Source organism: Macaca fascicularis, chromosome 12 (genome assembly GCF_037993035.2).
Source record: "Macaca fascicularis isolate 582-1 chromosome 12, T2T-MFA8v1.1".
Lineage (NCBI taxonomy): Eukaryota > Metazoa > Chordata > Mammalia > Primates > Cercopithecidae > Macaca > Macaca fascicularis.
The window spans coordinates 34,851,661-34,871,158 of NC_088386.1; the positions used below are offsets into that span (position 1 = coordinate 34,851,661).

Sequence of the window (19,498 nt, forward strand, 5' to 3'; positions counted from 1 at the left end):
ACACACACACGTAACTTCACTTTGATTCTGATAACTTTCACATTTCCTCCTTTTGATCAAGATCTTTCTTCAAAAGCATCACTAGTCAATCATCCCATAGTTACGTTTGTATGTTCCTTGGTGTCAGGATGGACCTGTCCTGAGTTGCTGGTCTTATCCTACATTGGAAGGATTGAATGGTGGGTAGGAGTCAGTGTTAAAATGCTTTTAGCCACATTTGAGCAACACGGGAGGATTGAAAGGAGTGGTTCGCAGACTAATTCTACTAGGAGTCCATTATAAAGTTCAGTTATATCTGTTCCATAGTTTCATAAAGTACTGGGCCAGCATTATTCTCTTAGGAGTTGTTGTCTGCAAAAAATTTTAAAGTTACAGATACAAAGTTTTAAAAGGAAAAATGAAAGGAAACATTAATAGTAATATGACAGTCCTACTTTTATAATAGTTTTGAGATATGAACTGAGGCTGAAAGGCAGCCAAATGAATAAATTAAAGGACCTTTAGCTTGCCAAGTGAAAAAGTGGGCACTAAGATGGTTAAGAGTCTCATTACAACACGTCCTGGGAAACGTCTTGGGAAAGGCAGTGTAATGGGTGAAAACTTCAACTTAATTTTCCAGGTTTGTAGTTTGAATGTCTCTGGTTATGGCATTGGATGGGTTTGTGAATATTTGTGTGACCCTGGACATCAAGCTTGATAATTGTTTTGAAAAATGCATCTAGTTTCAGCTTATAGGGCTTCAGAAACAGAGTAGTTTTCATTTTTATTAATTCTGTGGAAGAAAATTAAACTGGAGGAACCTGGAAGAATTTAGGATTTTGTCTATTCTACTGGTTAAGAAGAGCTTGAAAACAATGCATAGAGCTACAGTCTAAAGCCTGGTATATAATAGCGTTTCTTTAAAAACATTTCTTCTATCTACATTAATCACACAGTAATCTTAGATTTAAAAACCTGTTGAGACTAGAAAGCAAAACCAAGGCAGACTTTAGATTTTACCAGATTCTGGGCTTTCCAGGAAGTTACAATTTTTATGTTATCACTATAAGGCTATAAATCCTTGAAGCCGGGTATTCTATGCACTCAAACACAATATTTTAGTCAAAGTCTTGGTAATATAACCAGTGTTTTCACTTGCATCATATTATAATGAAAGGGATGAGTTTTACTGGACATATGCAAATAACATATTGCCATAAGAATGCTCATGAGTAGTTTCTGTATTATGGAGAAATTAAGTAGGTAAAAAAAGACAAATGCTCTTATCTTTGTTCACAAAAACATATTTCAACAAATTGCTGTAAAGTATACGTAGCTTAAGAAAATTTTCTTAAATGTGGAAAACACAACATTTAAGTGAAAAACTAATGTGTCAAGTAAAAGTCATAAAAACATTACCATCATCAATTATTCAATTATTTAATGGAAAAGCAATTTTTGGCTATAACTGATTACAGATGCTTTTAGAGAAAAATTAAAAAATAACCATAGATTAAAAAAACTTTTAATAGCCATGGTTAAACTCAAATGAAAGTTCACCACTGACTATAAAATTTAGTTATTTCTGTTATATACAACCTTTTATGTAATAACCAGAATCATGACAGTTTGAGAACCAGATTATCAAATGTTTATACATTTTATATCATCTTTAGAATATACACATAAATAATATTTCTATACAATATAACTTTAAAGAAGATTTGACATAAAATAAAGTTATAACTAATAACATATTAGATTTTATGAATTTATATCATTTTTGAAACACTTATATCAACATTAACTTATAAATGTAACTGAAAAAATACCTAGACTTATCATTTGACAATGTTTCCCATACAGTCTACCAAACAAGGCCTGATAATTTACTATATCTACAAGATGAGGAATACATTCTTTGAGGCTCTGCAGGATTCCCAACTTGAAAATCCGTAAGTTAATTCTAGGTCACATAAGACTTAAATTTGAAGTTTTTGTGTTTTAAAAAATACTTTTGTTGACGTACAATCAATATACAAAGAATAACACTTATTTAACATGTGCAATTTGATAAATTTGGATAGAAACAAACACCTGATACCATCACCAAATTCACAATGACAGACATATCATATCCAACACTTCCCAAAGTTTCCTTGTGTTCTTTTGTTTTTATTTCTTCGTGTGTGTGTGTGTGTGTGTGTGTGTGTGTGTGTGTGTTAAGAACACTTCACATGAGAACTTCTCTCAGCAAATTTTTAAGTGTACAATACTGTATTATCTATAGAGAATATTTAATAGAGCAGGTCTACAAAATTTAATAATTTAGAATTTGATCTTGGGAAGATCTGCCAAATATTTCAAAACTGTTTAAAACACTTGATCATAACAAGATCACAGGTTAGTGTGAAATAACAATAATTTAAGTGGGGTGATAATTGAAAGCTTCATAAGCAATATAGAAAGTTACATAGATATAGAAAATCTTAACCTTTTCAAAGTTCAGTTTTCTTAAGTAATCAATAACATAGAAAAGAGAACACAGGGCATTATCTTAACAAAACACAAAATTATTATTTTTAGGCTTGTTACCACAAAGGTAAAGGAAAATCCCTTGCACTGTGATTACTTCTCCTTACTGGGAGTCTATTCCATTTAGATAACCTGGAAATCAATCTGATAAAAAAGAGTAGTTGAATTTATCAGACACAGGAAGAGTGTGTCCAAGGTTATGCATGTATACCAGATTCTAGGGGAATGTAAACAAGAACACTAATATGTTGATCAGGGGAACACGTAACTTTTAGTAACAGCATGGAAAGTATTCTGCTTAAATGAAACAATTCAGACACATCAAGAAAAATGAAGTGTACCAAGTTACTCTGGAGGAAAACTTTGCTTCCTAGGCCTTTATGATACACATTTCAGCGTTAGGTCATAACAGTAAAATTAGAACAGCAGAAGAAGGTTATAAGACCTGACAAAAAAAGTAAAAGGAAAGAGAGATTATCCCAGGCCTCTTTGGGAAAAAGAACTAAAAGTAATGATGCATGAACTATAAAGAATATACTGTTGATTACAGAAAAAAATTAAAGTTTTGAGGTATGTATCTGAGAAGCTTCAAGAAGAAATCTCTGCTGCAAGAAATGAGATTACTATGCTGAATATAAAAAAGATAGCATTTCTTATCTGAAACTTGAAAAATTAATTAAAATTAAGTAGGAGATACATGGCAGAAATAGAAGCTGCCTGCAGTTGAAAAGATAGCTATTAAACAGATTTTAGAAATAGAAATCAATACCTGTTCCAGTTTGGCTAACAGCAGATTAATACTTTAAGAAAACCCTGTTATAATATAGGGGACCAAATTTTCAGTTTTGTCTTAGTTTATTTTTAATATCAAGGCTCAAACTTTTGAATGGCATATAAATAATTTTCTTCTAATTATAGCCAACTAGATCACATGCAAAATTACTTTGATAAACAAAGGAATGACAGTGTGAAGTTAGTCTTACTTATCAATCAACAAATATTCTGTTTTAGGCTGGTTTATTGTCTTAAAACCTTTGTGTCAAACCCTAATCCCTTAAAATATTTAGCAAAGGCAAATTGAAAACTATATGACCCATAAACCCAGGAAAAATATATGCTATTTTGAATATATTTCTATTTGTATTTTTCTAGCAAGTTTAAGACCAAATTATTTATTAAAGATAACTCAAATTGGGTGAAGTAAAAGGCATTTGAGTCAATTGCTACATATTTTACATGAGTGCTCATTTATTTAAGCCAAGCTGGATAGGATTCCTTAGGGAATTCTGGCTAACAATGCCAGATTTTACCATGTAAACACAATATAACGTAGTGCATGTGCATGAGTATAAACACCTTTACACACACATACACACACAGAGATCTTGTAGCTTTCATTTAGAATTTTAGTCACAAGGCAATAAACATAATACAAATTAACTTGTTTACAAAAGATAGTTGTATCCAAATACTTCTGACAAAGTAGGATCAGTTCACATGAACAAAATTTCTTTGCCCCAGTAGGTAACCTAGTGAAGATGATGGATTGCAATTTTGGATAAAGCAGTTTTCATAGTATTTTAAGTTTAAAATGTTTTTTATTCAGTTTCAAATAAGTTGAGGTTAAATCTTTAAAGTTTACATTTTAGCTAAAACCGGTTGAATTGTGGAAGAGAAATAAAATCCTCAAATAATCTTATTTTTTCAGGAACAAATCTATCTTTTGTTTGCTATTTGGTTTGTTTAACTAGTCAAAACAGGCAGGAAAGCATTTTAGCAGTTTCTTTTCTTTTTTATTTCATTTGTTCTGCCCTTGCATGGCAGAATAATTAATTTGTATGCCTGACTGAAACAATGTACCTTATTACTGTGAGCTCAGGATTTTGACCTATTTGATCCGAAAGCCTAACTTTTATAAACTTTTATCTAGTTCTTTTGTCATTGACTATCAAGCCTTCAATTAACTGTTCTATCAACCTAGCAATTATTATCAAGTAAACCTAAATTTACATTTCCAAAATGTGTTTGGGTTGTTGATTAGCATGGAGTTCTTGTAATTTGTAAAGCCACTAATTTAAAAGTCCTTTAGGATTTTATTTTTAATATTGGCTGGAATACCATAAGCAGTGAGTTTTATTTCAACACCAGTAGGCCTGTCAGGAGATTCAAAATAGCAGAAAAACAACCAACCAACCAACCAACCAACCAGACAATACAGTTTTAAGAACATAGAAGGCTCTACGTGTTAACTCTGGGAGTTAACATGTGCATTTGATACTTGTTTTTCAGGTTTTGTAAGAGAATTTGAATAGGGACCATTTTAACTCTGAACCTTCCATGATGTAATTTGTCCCTCAATTAAAAATGAACACAAGAATGAACTACACTGTGTAGTTGGCTGGAGTCACGTAAAACTTTGGCATTCCATAATGTTTGAGAATCCCATTACATTTCTTATTAATTTTCTGAAAGAAGTGAAAAATTTTATAAACCCTGTCAGAGTGTCAAAAATTTGGACCTGTATTTTAGATGGTGGTGACTGACTAGTTACTTTGCATTAGCCACCATGTGTACATCATTTAGAGTGTTTCTTTCTGCTCTCAGAGGATTTTTAGAAACAAGCAAACGAAAAGAGCCAAATAATTTATGAAAGCATGTAACTAAATCAAAATAAAATCACAAAGAGTGTTCACAAAAAATTTAACCCAGGTGCACATATCAAACAAAATATTAAGTTAGGCATGCAGAGAGAACCAAAAGTACCTTTACAAGAAAAGTCATGCCTCAGAGGCAGAACAAATTTTGTAGAAACCAGACTGCTCCAACCAGAAAGATGCTTGCTTTCACACCTGAAAGAACTTGCCAGAAAGTACAAAAAGTATTCGGTTATCCCAAGAGGGATGTAAAGATTTTTATTAAGGTAGGCTTAAAACCAAACCAAATCTCAAATAAACTGAAAACCTTCTAGCAAAAGAGGGAGGCTTAGTCTGGGAGAAGACTCACCTTGAGGAGAAAAGGTGAGTTGTGGAAACAAAGAGCTCAAAGGTCTCAAGTGGGTACCTCACACAGGTTTCAAGAATCAACAATTTTTTTTAGTGATTTTTCTTAAGATCCTGTTTTGGACACAATTTATGTCAACCTAAATAACAAATAAAGAGAGATTCTCTAAAATAAAATGATATTTATTTAAGAATAGGACATTGCAATGAAAATATGTGTGTCATAATAACATATATGTGTATTCAGAGAGGTAAAGGAAAACAAATTTTTTTAAAGGAAGAATGAGGAGGATTACATTACTATCTTGAGATAATTATCCTTGGCTACAAGTATCACTGACAAGGGTTACATCATTCTAAGTTTGGACAGGCAGTTGCTAGGCAGATGTCCTTTCAGAAGTGCTTTCTGTGTAAGGCTGTGATGACCTGTGTGCAGTGTTGTAATGTTTGCAGTGTTTTGTGACAGTATTTGTTATCAGGCATTTATGCATGAGAACTCACCCTTCACGGCCTTATCCAGCTCTATTTGTCAGGGTTTTTTTTTTGGGGGGGGGAGGGGCTTTAACACCAATGACTCTATTTTGATGCTGACAATTTTCACAGTGCTTCTACTATTGAAAAAAAGATGAAAAATTCCAAGCCACATTTCTTTTCTATTATGTTATAGTTAAAAGCTCTATTCACTTCAGTGCTCTTTTGAAGGAGATATAACTTCTTGACTTTTCTTCCACTGCTTCTCCTCATTCTCTTGCTTCTTTACAAAATCCTTTTGGCTTTTGTAATCTGATTCTGTTAAGTGTGGGCCAAGGCAATAATGGGATGGGATCTCAACAGTAAGCTGTGAATAGAGGCAATTTCAAAGACAGTAATATGGGTTTCAAGTCCTGTCTTGGGGTCATGATGCCAGGTACTCTCAGGGCAGAAGCGTGACTCTACACAATCAAAAGTTGAGCCATGACATAGGACCCATCCACGGGTAATGCTGGCCCAAAGGCATGATGACTGAAGCATCTCTTGAGAGTCACCTAGTGTTGCTGATGAAGCATGCAGGATGAGTTGACTCAGTTGTTTGTCCCCTCAGATCAATTTCCTTCTTTGTATATGATTTGAAAACCTGAACACTGAGGTATACCAGACATGATCAGGCTTGTATATTCAGTTTCAATTCTCTCTCTTGGAATCCACAGTCTTACCATATACAATTTTATCCAAAAAGAAAGAAACATTCTCAGAGTTCAGCCATTTTGCAAAGGGAACTATTTTGCTGTTCTTCAAATAATTGCCACACTGGAATGAAAGTGTTGAAATCTTCTCACTGTCTTCTAGGAAGAAACCATTACAAAAATACCTGTCCCTCGTGTTTCACTGTGTGGTCTTGGAAATGCTCCAGATTCTGAAAATCTTATATATAGTCAAAATAAATATAATAATATAATTTTACTTAAAACGTATCTTTTTTTCTTGTTTAAAAAGTGTGTAGTTGGCCCTCTGTATCCATGGGTTTTACATCTGTGAACTCAACCAACCATGAATCAAAAATTTTAAAAAACAACAACTAAAACTACAAATAAAAATACAGTATAAAAACTATTTACATTGTATTAGTTATTATAAGTAATCTACAGATGATTTAAAATACACAGGAGGATGTGCATTGATTATATGCAAATACTACATTATTTTATATAAGAAACTTGAGCATCTTAAATTTTGGTTTCTGAAGGGGCATTTAGAACCAATCCATTATGGATACAAAGAAACTACTCTATAGCAAGAAACTTATTAGGTATCAGAAAGGTATGGAAGGCAAATTGAAGTAACATTTCTGTATTCCTCTGAGACACTGAGCATATTCGTAAGTGAGACTAAGTGTGTTTTCTTTTCTCTGTTTTCTTCTTTGTCTTCCCTCTCTCTCTTCTCCCTTTGTCTCTTCTCTTGTTGTTGATATTTTAAAAATGTCCTTTTTTTGTATGTTGCCAGACATTTTCATTTTAAGGGCACATAGCATAGATATCAGAAATACTAGTTCTGCAGTGAGGGTGCAGATATTTACTTCTAATTCTCCTCATATAAATATTCTGAGCAAGACATGCATCCTTCTTAAATTTCAGACTTCCTATCTCTAACATGGGCATGAAAATGCTGTTTATATTAAAAATGACTTTATGATAATTAAAGTAATTTAAATAGAAGAATGTATATCAAGCACTCTATAGATATTAAGTAATGTATTATTTTATAATTAGCATAGTTAATAAAGTTATAGTAAATTATTATTTTAACATAAGTATTTATTAAATAAATCATGACCTTTTTTTATGTATTTTTTGTTCCTGAATAGTTAGGTAACAGAGAAAAAAAAAGAAGAAGTTGTCTGTGAAACACTGACTCCTAATACAGTGCTTAATCTTTGATGATATTTTCTGTGTGTTTTATGGCTGTCAGTTTAGCTACTTGAGTGAATTAAGAACAATGTATTTAAAAATTTAACTAAGTTTTCAAATTTATCATGAAATTTTATTGAATATACTTCTGATTACTTAACCTCATTTATTTTCTTTGACTCAATGTTATTGTATATTTGTAGTGTTTCTTTAGATAAATTTGTTAGCTACGTCTGTTTTACAAATCCTTTATAAGCATTATAATTTTTATTAAATTTGATGTTTATAATTTTCTGTTTTCTTAACTTTGCTTTTATTTTAATTATTTTTTTTTTTTGAGATGGGATATAACTCTGTCACCAAGGCTGGAGTGCAGTGGTGCAATCACAGCTCACTGTAGCCTCAACCTCCCTGGGCTCAGATTATCCTCCCACCTGGGCCTGCTGAGCAGCTGGAACTACAGGCATGCACCACCATGCCTAGATAATGTTTATGTATTTTTTGTAGAGTTGGGGTTTTGACATATTGCCCAGTCTGGTCTTGAACTCCTGAGCTCAAGTGATCTGCCGTCTTGGCCTCCCAGTGTGCTGGGATTACAGGTGTGAGTCACTGTGCACGTCCTATTTTTATTTTTTAATTTTATATGTTTTCTTTGATTTTATGTGTGTGTCTTTTATTAAACAAAGTAATCTAAATATATATTTTTTTAACTTAAAAAATAAAACTTTAAGACTCCACTTTTCTATTGAGTACAGTGATTTATATTGATTCTCATTGATTGATTTTTTCAATATATGATTCTTGAACAACCTGGATGTATATTTTTCAGAAGTGAGATGCCTGGGATTCAGTCAAAAATGTCTATGTCAAAATATTAGAAAGCAAACAACACACAGTTGCATTAAAATATATAATTGTTAACTATAATAGTTTCTATATTTTTAGTTTAATGATTTCCATTACTTTCTCGATCACATTGCAGTTTAGTTACTTTAAAGCTAATATTAATTTTAACAAATATTTTAGGCATTTCAAAAATGGTTAAACTTGTATTTTTTGTGTTTGTTGTAATTTATCTTTTCATTGTTGATTTTGTTTGTTTGTTTCTCACTTTTGGTCAGAGAAAAAGCACCTTTACTATTTAGAATTTATTTACATTCTCCTTATGTTCAAACATAAAATTATTTTACAAAATGTCTTATAAACAAAAATTGTAGCCTCTGTTAATTATACCATTAACATTGTTTTCATACTAATCCATATTTTTTATTCTTCATTGCTCAAATTCCAGAGAAGTAAATTAAAATCCCTCACTATAATTGTGCTTTCTCTAAGTTTCCTTGTATTTCTAAGAATTTTGCCTTATGCATTGCACTGCTTGTGTATTATATAAATGTATTTCATCCTTGATTATTTGTTGCTTTCATATTTACTACTTTTTATTTTGCCAATCTGATATATTTGGCCTAAATTTCTATTTTAATTTATGTGTCTTTGCTTGAAATATTGACACATTCTTGTTCATCCTGTTACTTAAATGTAATTGAAATTCTTTTGGCCCCTTTGGCTTTTAAAAGGGGTACTAACCCATTCGCAATTATTGTGATAAATGATATATTTGGTCTTATTCTTAACATTTCTTATACTTTTATTTTTTGGTACTTGTAGTTCATGATTTCTAAACGTGTTGAGCTTGATCAATTTTTCCTTGAATTAACCAAGAGAATTTGTATTTGTCAATTTAAGTATTCATTAAATATTGAAATTTAAAACATTTCTGTTTTTATGTTCAAGTTCTTCAAGGTGAAGACACCCTCCGCCTAGTAGATCTTCCAAAATTGAGCCTGAATCCTGATTTGAACATATCAAGACATTGTACCTTGCTCATAGAGTAAATAAATGTGGACAGCAGATGGCTATATAGCTCTTCATAAGATATATGTTCTGAAATAATGCTAACACATGGCCTTGTAGAATTTTATACTCTGGTTGTATTTTGCTTAAATAAATGCTTTGAAAATTTTATAACCTGTTAATATTTAAGTACAGTCAAATCACCACAAAGATTTCTTTTCCTTTTATTAAGTTTATCTGCAGGTGTTTTTATTTAATCAAAAAACTATATGCTAATGTTTTCCATTAACAGAATGACTGCTGTTGGAATTCAAGTAGCTCACAATTCTGTGTAAATGCCATATAAATTCACGATATATCATAATCAAGTTTGTACTAGAAATGGGTACTTATAGAAACACTAATGAGGAAGGCCTCAGAGAGATGACATTGATATGGGCTATGAAAATGAGACATTGAGGAATAATATTTTAGGTAGAGAGATTAGTGTAGAAAAAGTCATAGATGTATGAGTGTTTGTTGAACACTAACTGCGATGTGGTTACAGTACCACCCAAAACATAGGATGTGAGATGAACCCAGACTGGGCCAGTTCTGAATGGCATGCCAAGTTGTTGGCTTTTAGAATATAAACAAGAATGAATTAACAGTAAGTCATTGTAAATGGTGACACATGATATAACTAGATGGATTTTGAGAAAGGGAACATTAATAATGTTGCAGAAGATAAATAGAATGAGGAGGAGAGGGAAGATAATGAGAGACAGTTGGTAGGAAAAGGTTTCAGATATGAGAGGCATTTTTTAAAGTTGGAATTTGTGTGATTTGTTTGCTGTTTTGATATTAGAGATGAAGGGAAGGCAGGAATTCAAATAAATATTACCTACTTAAAAAGTATTACTTAATACTTATAACAACTTTAAAAAATAGATGTCATTATCCTCATTTTAAAAATGAGTAGTTCTTAATTTTTGTGGGTACATAATAGGTATGTGTATTTATGAGTTACGTGAGATATTTTGTTACAGACATGCAATGCTTAAGAATTATATCATGGAAAATTGGGTAATCATCCCCTGAAATGAGAGAAAATCCTGAATCTAAAAGAGTTTAGCTAATTTGCTCTGATACTTGTTCCTTACAGATACTGAAGTTCCAAGAAAACCCCAGTTTATTTGATTGCTGAACTGACACCAAAACCTTACCTCCACAGAGGTAGCTCGGGTTACTGAGTGTATGGTAATTCCTCAACCGATCTGGGGAATAAAGGAGAGAAACACGTTTGATGGTGTCGGGAGAAGGAAGATACATATTCTTGCAGATAATTTTCAACCTCGAATTCTCACTCAACATAATTATTATGAACTGTTTTTGTGCTATTTTTGAAAGGAAGTAAAAAGCTCAATTGACCTACCTCATTATAGAGTTGGTGCAGTAGAAAGTAGGAGGGTATAAACATTTGAAGCCAATTTAAATTTTCTGCAGTAAAACTGTTCCTAATATATAAGTTAGCCTTTTCATAGCTATGTAGTTTATGGCAGTCTTTCTACTCATCCTCTGACAAGACTTTGTTTACCAAAAATGGGGAATTTTTACATCTTAAATCACAACCACTTTGATCGGATATGCAATATTTTTTTAAAAATTGGAAAAATATTAAACTTAAAATACAAAGTTTTAAAAATGTATCATATCAAAATTTAGCTCTAATAACATACCAGAAGTTATAATTATGCACACATTGCTTTGAGATATATTGCTATGAAGTAAAATTATTTTAGTATTTAGCTTGAAGCTGATAATTCATTTTTAAGGATCTATAATTTATGACATAAAAGAGTTTAATATTTATAATAATGATAAGTAATAATGAGGCTTATCTCCCTTCTAAATTTTCTTAGTCAGGTTTGAAAACATTTTATTTAAAAGACATTTTGCTATAAAAGAAAGTGCACTTTTGGAGTGTTTGCCAGTGTAATTAATGTCATCACACTTAAATGCATCAACAAGCTCAAATTGGCAGAGCTTGTACTATGAAAAATGGAACATTTTTATTATCAGCTACTTTCTTTGGTGAAAAAAAACAAGAGTTATGAGTTATATGTTTTCACATAAACGTATTTATCAAAAGGCATGGCATAATTTGATATGGATCTTTTGCCTCTAATGTAAGGAAATGAGAAGGTAAAACAATGACATCAAAGACATGGGATGGACATTTTATTTGATTAATGTGTCAGCCGGGGGAATTCCATAAAAACTGTAATGGTATCTGGTTAAAAAAGGTGATCTTATTTTTTAAACTCTTTATGTTATATTTTTTTAAAAAAGGAAAACTGTATTTTCACAATATTTCAGCACATTTTAAATCATCTACAACTCTACAACCTAGCACAATTAAAGTTCTTATATTTTCTCTATTTTGTTCATATGCCTATAAAATTTTATATCATTATAATCAAAACATATGTACCATTTGGCAATTTAACATTTTCTATTACATTATATAAATTTACACAATTCTACACATTCTTCATATATTTTAAATTGTATTTTAATACACAAGTAAGCATAGTGACATTTTTCAAAGAGAGAAAAAAGAGCTAAGTTATCAGCAAAGTTATGGAATTTTCTGTTGTTTAGAATTAGTTTTACTCAATGAAACATCTTAAACTGAATTGTTGTGGTAACTTTATGGTCGTAACTAATTTTATTGGTTTGCCAGACAGCAATGACTAACATTGGGACTTCACCCTGGTGAGAATGATTTTGAACTTCATATCACTTTCACTTCTTATTCCCATGAAACCTTAGAAATCTTAGCCTAAAGTCAGTTTTCTTCCCCCTCAATCATTTTCAACATGTGTCCTTTCCAAACATAAGTAATGTAAGGTAGCCTTCAGCACACGTTTTTGTGCTTGTCTAAGATAATGTATAACCATTATTCTCAGAAACTTAATGATGAATACTAGAGAAATTTAGTCCATAAATATATGTGAAATCATAAAAATTGTATGTCTGTAGACACATATGCAAGCACACATCCCTTGCTACCCCCTTCCACCATCACACATCTTTCATCTTCCTTTTTCTTTTTGTGACTGACTCTCACTTGTTCTATTCTGTCATCTTAAAATGGCTAAATGGATTGTAAAAGTCCAGGATGTTATGTTCATTGATCTTCTCAGAACACCTGAGTATCCTAATATAGAGTTTGGGAAGCAGTAACAGTGGCCCAGATGAAATATGCAGATGGAAATTTCTCATTAAATCTCCTCATTTAAATTCATTGTTTAATATCATTTTATATTCATTAAGATTTACATAATAAATTAGACCCAGGTGACCAACTTAATATCATTTCTAATGCTATAACAATGAACCCCCCAAATCCACAATGTCATGAAATGTCTTCCCAAACCTCTCAGTTCTCTCATGTCATTTCTGAAACAGATGCTCACACACAGGGAATAGTAATATTCATTATTCATTCTAGACAGGTTAACAGAGCATCTTCTAAATACTTAGCATTTTTCTAAGCAGCATGGGAAATGCAAAGAAGATGAAGTTCTTGACCTTAAGAGACACAGAATTTAGTTGAGGAAGCAAGACATATTGACAGGAACACTCTCATAACCAAACAGGGTATCAAAGTAAGGTGCCAGGTCTGAGAAAGAAAGCAAACATTTTAGAGATTCACAAAATAATTGAGTTCCATGCATACGAATGAGAGAAGGGTCTAAGATCTAGCTTAACCCTTTAGTATTTAACACTCTATAATGTGCAATATAGAGATGCCTTGTATCTCTTAGTTATTTGGTAATTTTGTAAGTACTTCTGACTCATGTGTGGTTGGCTAAGTGTGAGGATCTACCATAATCTTCAAAAGTCTACTGTTCTATCAGCTTTTTTATTTGCTTCCACTGCAGGCTCTCAAATTGACTTTTAGAATAGTGGAAAGATCATCTGACTCTGAGTTTCAGGTGGTGATCTTATTATCATAGTATCTTGCAGTTTGTGTCTCATGTCTCCTGCTCCAGCGACTTGCCTGCATGCTGGCTTTCTTGCTTTGCCCTAGCTTTCCATCTTCATAAGTTTCTGGACTTTTCTTTGACGGGTTTTTGACCTACATCTTTGATTTGTTCTCGAGTGACCAAGGTGTCGCTCTGCTCACTCTCTTCTCTCTGTTTGGTTTGCTGTATGGCTTTTCCTCAGAACTCTAATCTATTGTGTTCACCGATTCAACTCACTCCCAGGTTTCTATGTTTTCTCCTGCTGTGTCATGTATCTTTTTCGATGTATCTATACAGCAAACTCTAAATACTGTGGTTTCTATTGAATCTCAGCTCCATCCCCTCAACTCATGAATTCCAGTGGGCTCTGCCTGGGTTCTTCTTTCTCTCCTGCAGCCTAGAGACTCTCCAGGCAGAAAGCTAGAGCAACAATAAGCTGATTCCTATATGGAAAGGGGTGGTGGTACTTTCATTTAGTAGCTTGAAGCCAGAAATGTTGCTAAAAATTTCATAATATACAGAACAATCCCCCACCTTCAAATGCCAATAGTGCTGAAACTGAAAAATTTTACCCTAGGCATAAACAACATCCAGTGTTTTGGAGCAAAATTATGCTCACTTTTTCTCTTTCTGTATATTTTAGTCCTAAGAGATGACTGTGTGTTTGATTTCTATTCAATTTCTGCATATTAACAATTTCGGCATGTTCAAAGAGAGAAGCAAGAGTACTGTTTTTGCCGCTAATGAGTAAAGGCCACCATGAGATCTGAAAGGGAAAATACAGCAAGTGAAGGAAAATCAGTAAGATACAAAGATACAGAAAGACTACTAAACTTTCTGTTATCCCCAAATAATAAACTCAATTGAAATTTGTTAGATTGAGACTTACCTTAATTATTACATTTTAACACTCTATAATTATTTTATAAAAACTACCACGTGTTATTATTCTAATTATGTAAGGAACAGAGAAGTTAACTGATGTCTGAGGTGGTGTGGGTGATAAGTAGAAGAGTTATTGTTTTAACTTGGTTCTTTCTAACTCCTAAGCCTTCATCCATCACTTCTTATGCTGCATGAAACAACAGAGATAGGCTAATGTGAAACTTCAAGCTGTTGAGTAAAAAGGTTTAGTTTTACTGTCTCACAACTAAGATTTTTGTTGGTGATACGGGAAACTCCGTTCTGATATTGGGAGAAATAGGACCATATAAACTGGCCACCTGGAAAATCTATAGAATGTTTATCTCAAGGTATTATGGTTTTTTTAGTAGAACATCTAAGAGGAAATAAGCCCCATGAAGACAGCCTTTTAAAAGGAGGAGAAATTACTTGACTTTTTGAGAGTCAGAAGAATTGTGTGGCCCAGGGATTCCTATATATAACATAACATCCCTATGTATAACATCCCTACATATAACATTCCTATATATAACCTTATATATAACATAATATCCCTATATGTAACATTACCGGGGGAAACTTTGTTCTTCAGTTTAAAGCTTTCTAATGCAGAACAGATGATACTCTTGGGAGCAGCTGAGCTCTTGGTACTCTGAATGTCATGACTATTTTAAAAATAAGATCACCAAGCTGAAATTAACACAATAGAAATCATACATCGGCAGGGAGCGTAATATCAGTCTGAATTTTTTTCTTGTAATATAGCATTGGTTTGGAGCAACAGAGTTTTGATATAGTCTATAAGCATCTTGGCTTCTCATTGCATCTTCGTAGTTCTCAGGTTCTCTACATATATCGTCAGACTGACTCCTTCTTGACATCATCTGTACCAAACAAAGCACCTGGGTTGTTCTCAAAAGCTTTACAACCAATTCCCAACTGGTGTTGGCTTTACTCATTCATTTAAGTGAAGTCTAATCTTATATGAGACCTTGTAATTAACAAATTAGTGGGGACTTCTTTTCTTCTTCCTCAAATATACTCTACAAACCCTGCTTACTTTATGAATTAATGTGAAGAGCCTTGTAAGGCTGCCATTATGGGTATTTCTGTCTGTAATTTCAGTACCCTCTTTATGACTCTGTCTTCTGCTGGCTGTGTGCTCCCTGAGGTACTGGAACAAAGAAGATTGTTTTATTCTGCTTTTTTTGATGGAAGATACTTCTATATTAGAGTTAAAACCCTCTCAGATATAGCAAACTCTTGTTTGGCAATTTCTCATGAGCTGTACCATAAGCAATGATGGCTGAGCCAAATATGAACCTGTGTCACTTTGGTTAAAAGGTTTAACACTTTAAGGAACACCAAAGCTGAACAACAACAACAAAAAAGCAGATGAAAACAAGGACAACTAAGTGTCCTGCCAAAATGATATAGTTTATACCACTGTTGTAATTCATATAAACATTGGCTAAAATCCAGGATTTTTTCCTCTGGAAAAGTGAAGGATACTCCTTTCTCATAAAATTCTGTCCTGTTTATAGAAAGGTGAAATCCCATTCATGTGACAAACCGCAAAGGTACAGAGTAAGTAGACATTTAAACATGAAATTTTATGTGAAGATTCAGTAGTTTCATCTATTTGCCTGGCAGAGAGGGTAGGTGGTAGAAAGGAAGTAGATTATACATACATCAGCATTTTTAATGCATTTTGATCACCAGCCTTAAAATGTAACTCATACATAAGATCATTATGTGTTTTATTATGTTTTTTTTCCTTTTCTTCTCTGATTATTCTATTCTATTCTATTCCTTCTATTACAGTCCATTTTGATTTATTCTACTCTATTTCCTCTTTTTAAAAGATGATAAAAGAATTAAACAACAAATTGGTGTTTTGACTCAAAAATGTATTACAGCCAAATGATATAGATTGATTTGTAGACTTCCAGTTATTTTTAAGCAACAGTTAAAAGTCAATATTCTTTTTTGTTGCTAGTATCCATTTTTAAACAGCATTAGTGAGATATAACTCACATATCACAAACTCACCTATTTAAAGTATATAGTTCAATGGTTTTCAGTATATCCTCTGAGTTGAGCAATCATCACAAAAATCTAATTTTATAACATTTTTATTACCCCATAAAGAAATCTTGTACCCATTAACAGTCATTCTTCACCCAGTCCCCTCCTTCCTTCCTGGCTGGCTTGAATAACCAGTAATTGAGTTTTTTCTGTATCTTTTTTTTCTAAGCATTACATATAAATGAAATTACACAATGTATAGTCTTTTGTGACTGGTTTAACCTAGCATAACATTTTTAAGGCTTAACAATGTCATAGCATGTATAAGCATTTTTGTCTTTTTTCTGATGTTCTTTTTTTTTTTTTTTTTTTTTTTTTGATCTGTTCTGGAAGCTTTTTATCGTTGCTCCAAGTTTAAGAATTTTCACTGATGACAGAAAATCAACACTTAGACAACCTCCCGCATAGCCCTGCCCAGCTTCTGAATCTTGGTCTTGACAGACGTGCCAACATATTTCTCTCCAATGCGCACAGTCATTCCACCCGTGATTGACAGATCAGTCTTAGCCTCCAATTTCAATACTTGGCCTTGACTTACGAAGCTCTTGAGGACAGTTTTTAATTCAGAGAGTATGGCTTCTTCTAAAGGAGATGCAATGGTCACTGTGCAAGGTACCTCTCCGCGATGGACACTCATCATGGTAAAAAAGGCAGAAACGACTCCTTGGGTATTGCTTAAGCGACCATTTTCAGCAAGCACATTGATCCAGTTGGTGGTGACGGGAGAGAACCTCTCTTTTGCTGTGATGTCCTTTAGGCTTTTCACTCTAACAGAACGCTTCACATAGGGATTCAAAACAGAAGCAGCCACTTTGGGTTCCTTCAGGATTTGTGCTACTCTCAACAACTCCTTTTCTACTTGCTCCAACTTACTCTGTTTTGATGCAGCAGAATAAAGAGCTGTGGCATAGCGACCTTCAATACTGTATACCTGAACAGGAGGCCTCACAAGCTTGGCAAATGGTCTGACCACAGAGGTACTGAAGCATCGCACCTGCCGGGAGAGCCCGGACACTGCTGGGGCGGCCATCTTCTCGCTGTTCTGATGTTCTTTTATAACAAAATTTTATAGATGCACAGTATTTTACATATTTATGGGTTACATGTGATATCTGGTTACATGGATAGAGTATGTAATGATCAAGTCAGGATATTTGAGGTGTCCATCATTTTTGAGTGTTTATCATTTCTATGTTTGGAACAATTTAAGTTATCTCCTCTATCTATTTTGAAATATACAATACATTGCAACTAACTATTTGAAATGTACAATACATTGTAACTAACTATACTTAAACTTTTTATCTAGCTGTATGTTGGTACCTGTTAACACATCTCTTTTTATCCCTCTTCCCATTCACCCCACCTTCTCAGGCTCTAGTATCTATTATTATACTCTACCTATATGAGACTTACTTTTTTAGCTCCCACATATGAGTGAGAATATGAGATTTGTCTTTCTGTACATGGGATATTTCAATTAACATAGTGATTCCAGTTTCACTATGTTGCTGCAAATAACATGATTTCATTTTTTTTACGGCTGAATAGTATTCCCTTGTATACACACACCATATTTTCTTTATTCATTCATCTGTTGATGGATACTGTTAGGTTGATGCCATATGTTTGCTAGTTTAGATAGTGCTGCAATAAACATGAGGAGGCAAGTATCCCTTTGATAAAATGATTTTCTTTGGTTAGACAGCCAGTAGTAGGATTGCTGGATGGTATTGCACTTCTATTTTCAATGCTTTGAAAAATTTCCATACTGTTTTTACATTCCCAGCAACAGTACATAGGAGTTTCCTCTTTACCCACATCCTTGCCAGCATGTTATTATTATGTTTTATCTTTTTAATAAGAGCTATTTTAACTGGAGTAATATGATATCTCATTGCAGTTTTTATTTTTGCTTTTCTGATGATTAGTGATATTGAGCAATTTTTCATAAACCTGTTCTGTATTTGCATGTTTACTTTTGAGAATTATCTATTCATGTCCTTTGCCCATTTTTAATGAGATTAGTTGTTTCATTTTCTATTGCTGAGTTGTTTGGGTTTCTTATCTAGATATTAGTCCATGGTTGGATGAATAATTTGCAAATATTTTCTCCCATTCTACAGCTTGTTTCTTTACTGTTTTTTCTTTGCTGTGCAGAAGCTTTTTAGTTTAATATGGTCCCATTTGTCTATTTTTGTTTTAGTTGTCTATGCTTCTGCGGTGTTAACCATAAAATATTTACCTCGATCAATCTCCTGAAATGTTTTCCCTATTTTCTCTAGTAGTTTTATATTTTGAGGTCTTACATTTATGTTATTAATACATTGTGAGTTAATTTTTGTATATAGTGAGAGATAGAGGTCCAGTTTCGTTTTTCTGTATATAGATATCTAATTTTCCCAGCACCATTTATCGAAGAGGGCATCCTTTGCTATTGTATGTTCTTGATGTTTTTGTCAAAGATGAGTTTGCTATTATATATATGTATTTGTTTGTATGTTCTCAATTCTGCTCCATTGGTCTATATCTCTATTTTTATACCGTATCATGTGGTTTTGGTTATGATAAGCTTGTTATATATTTTAAAGTCAAGTAGTGTAATGTTTTCAGCTTTGTTCTTTTCGCTCAGGATTGCTCTGTATATCCTGGCTTTTTTTTTTCTTTTATATAAATTGTAAGCTAAGGTTTTCTACTTCTGTGAAAAATAAAATTGTTATTTTGATAGAGATTACATTGAATC

General features: G+C 32.8%; 1 pseudogene; it reads right to left on the reverse strand.

Annotated features, from left to right (window-relative positions):
- Nucleotides 1-17,025: 17,025 nt before the first annotated feature.
- On the reverse strand, nucleotides 17,026-17,791 carry LOC102130613 (ATP synthase subunit O, mitochondrial pseudogene; annotated as a pseudogene).
- Between the last annotated feature and the right edge of the window lie 1,707 nt (nucleotides 17,792-19,498).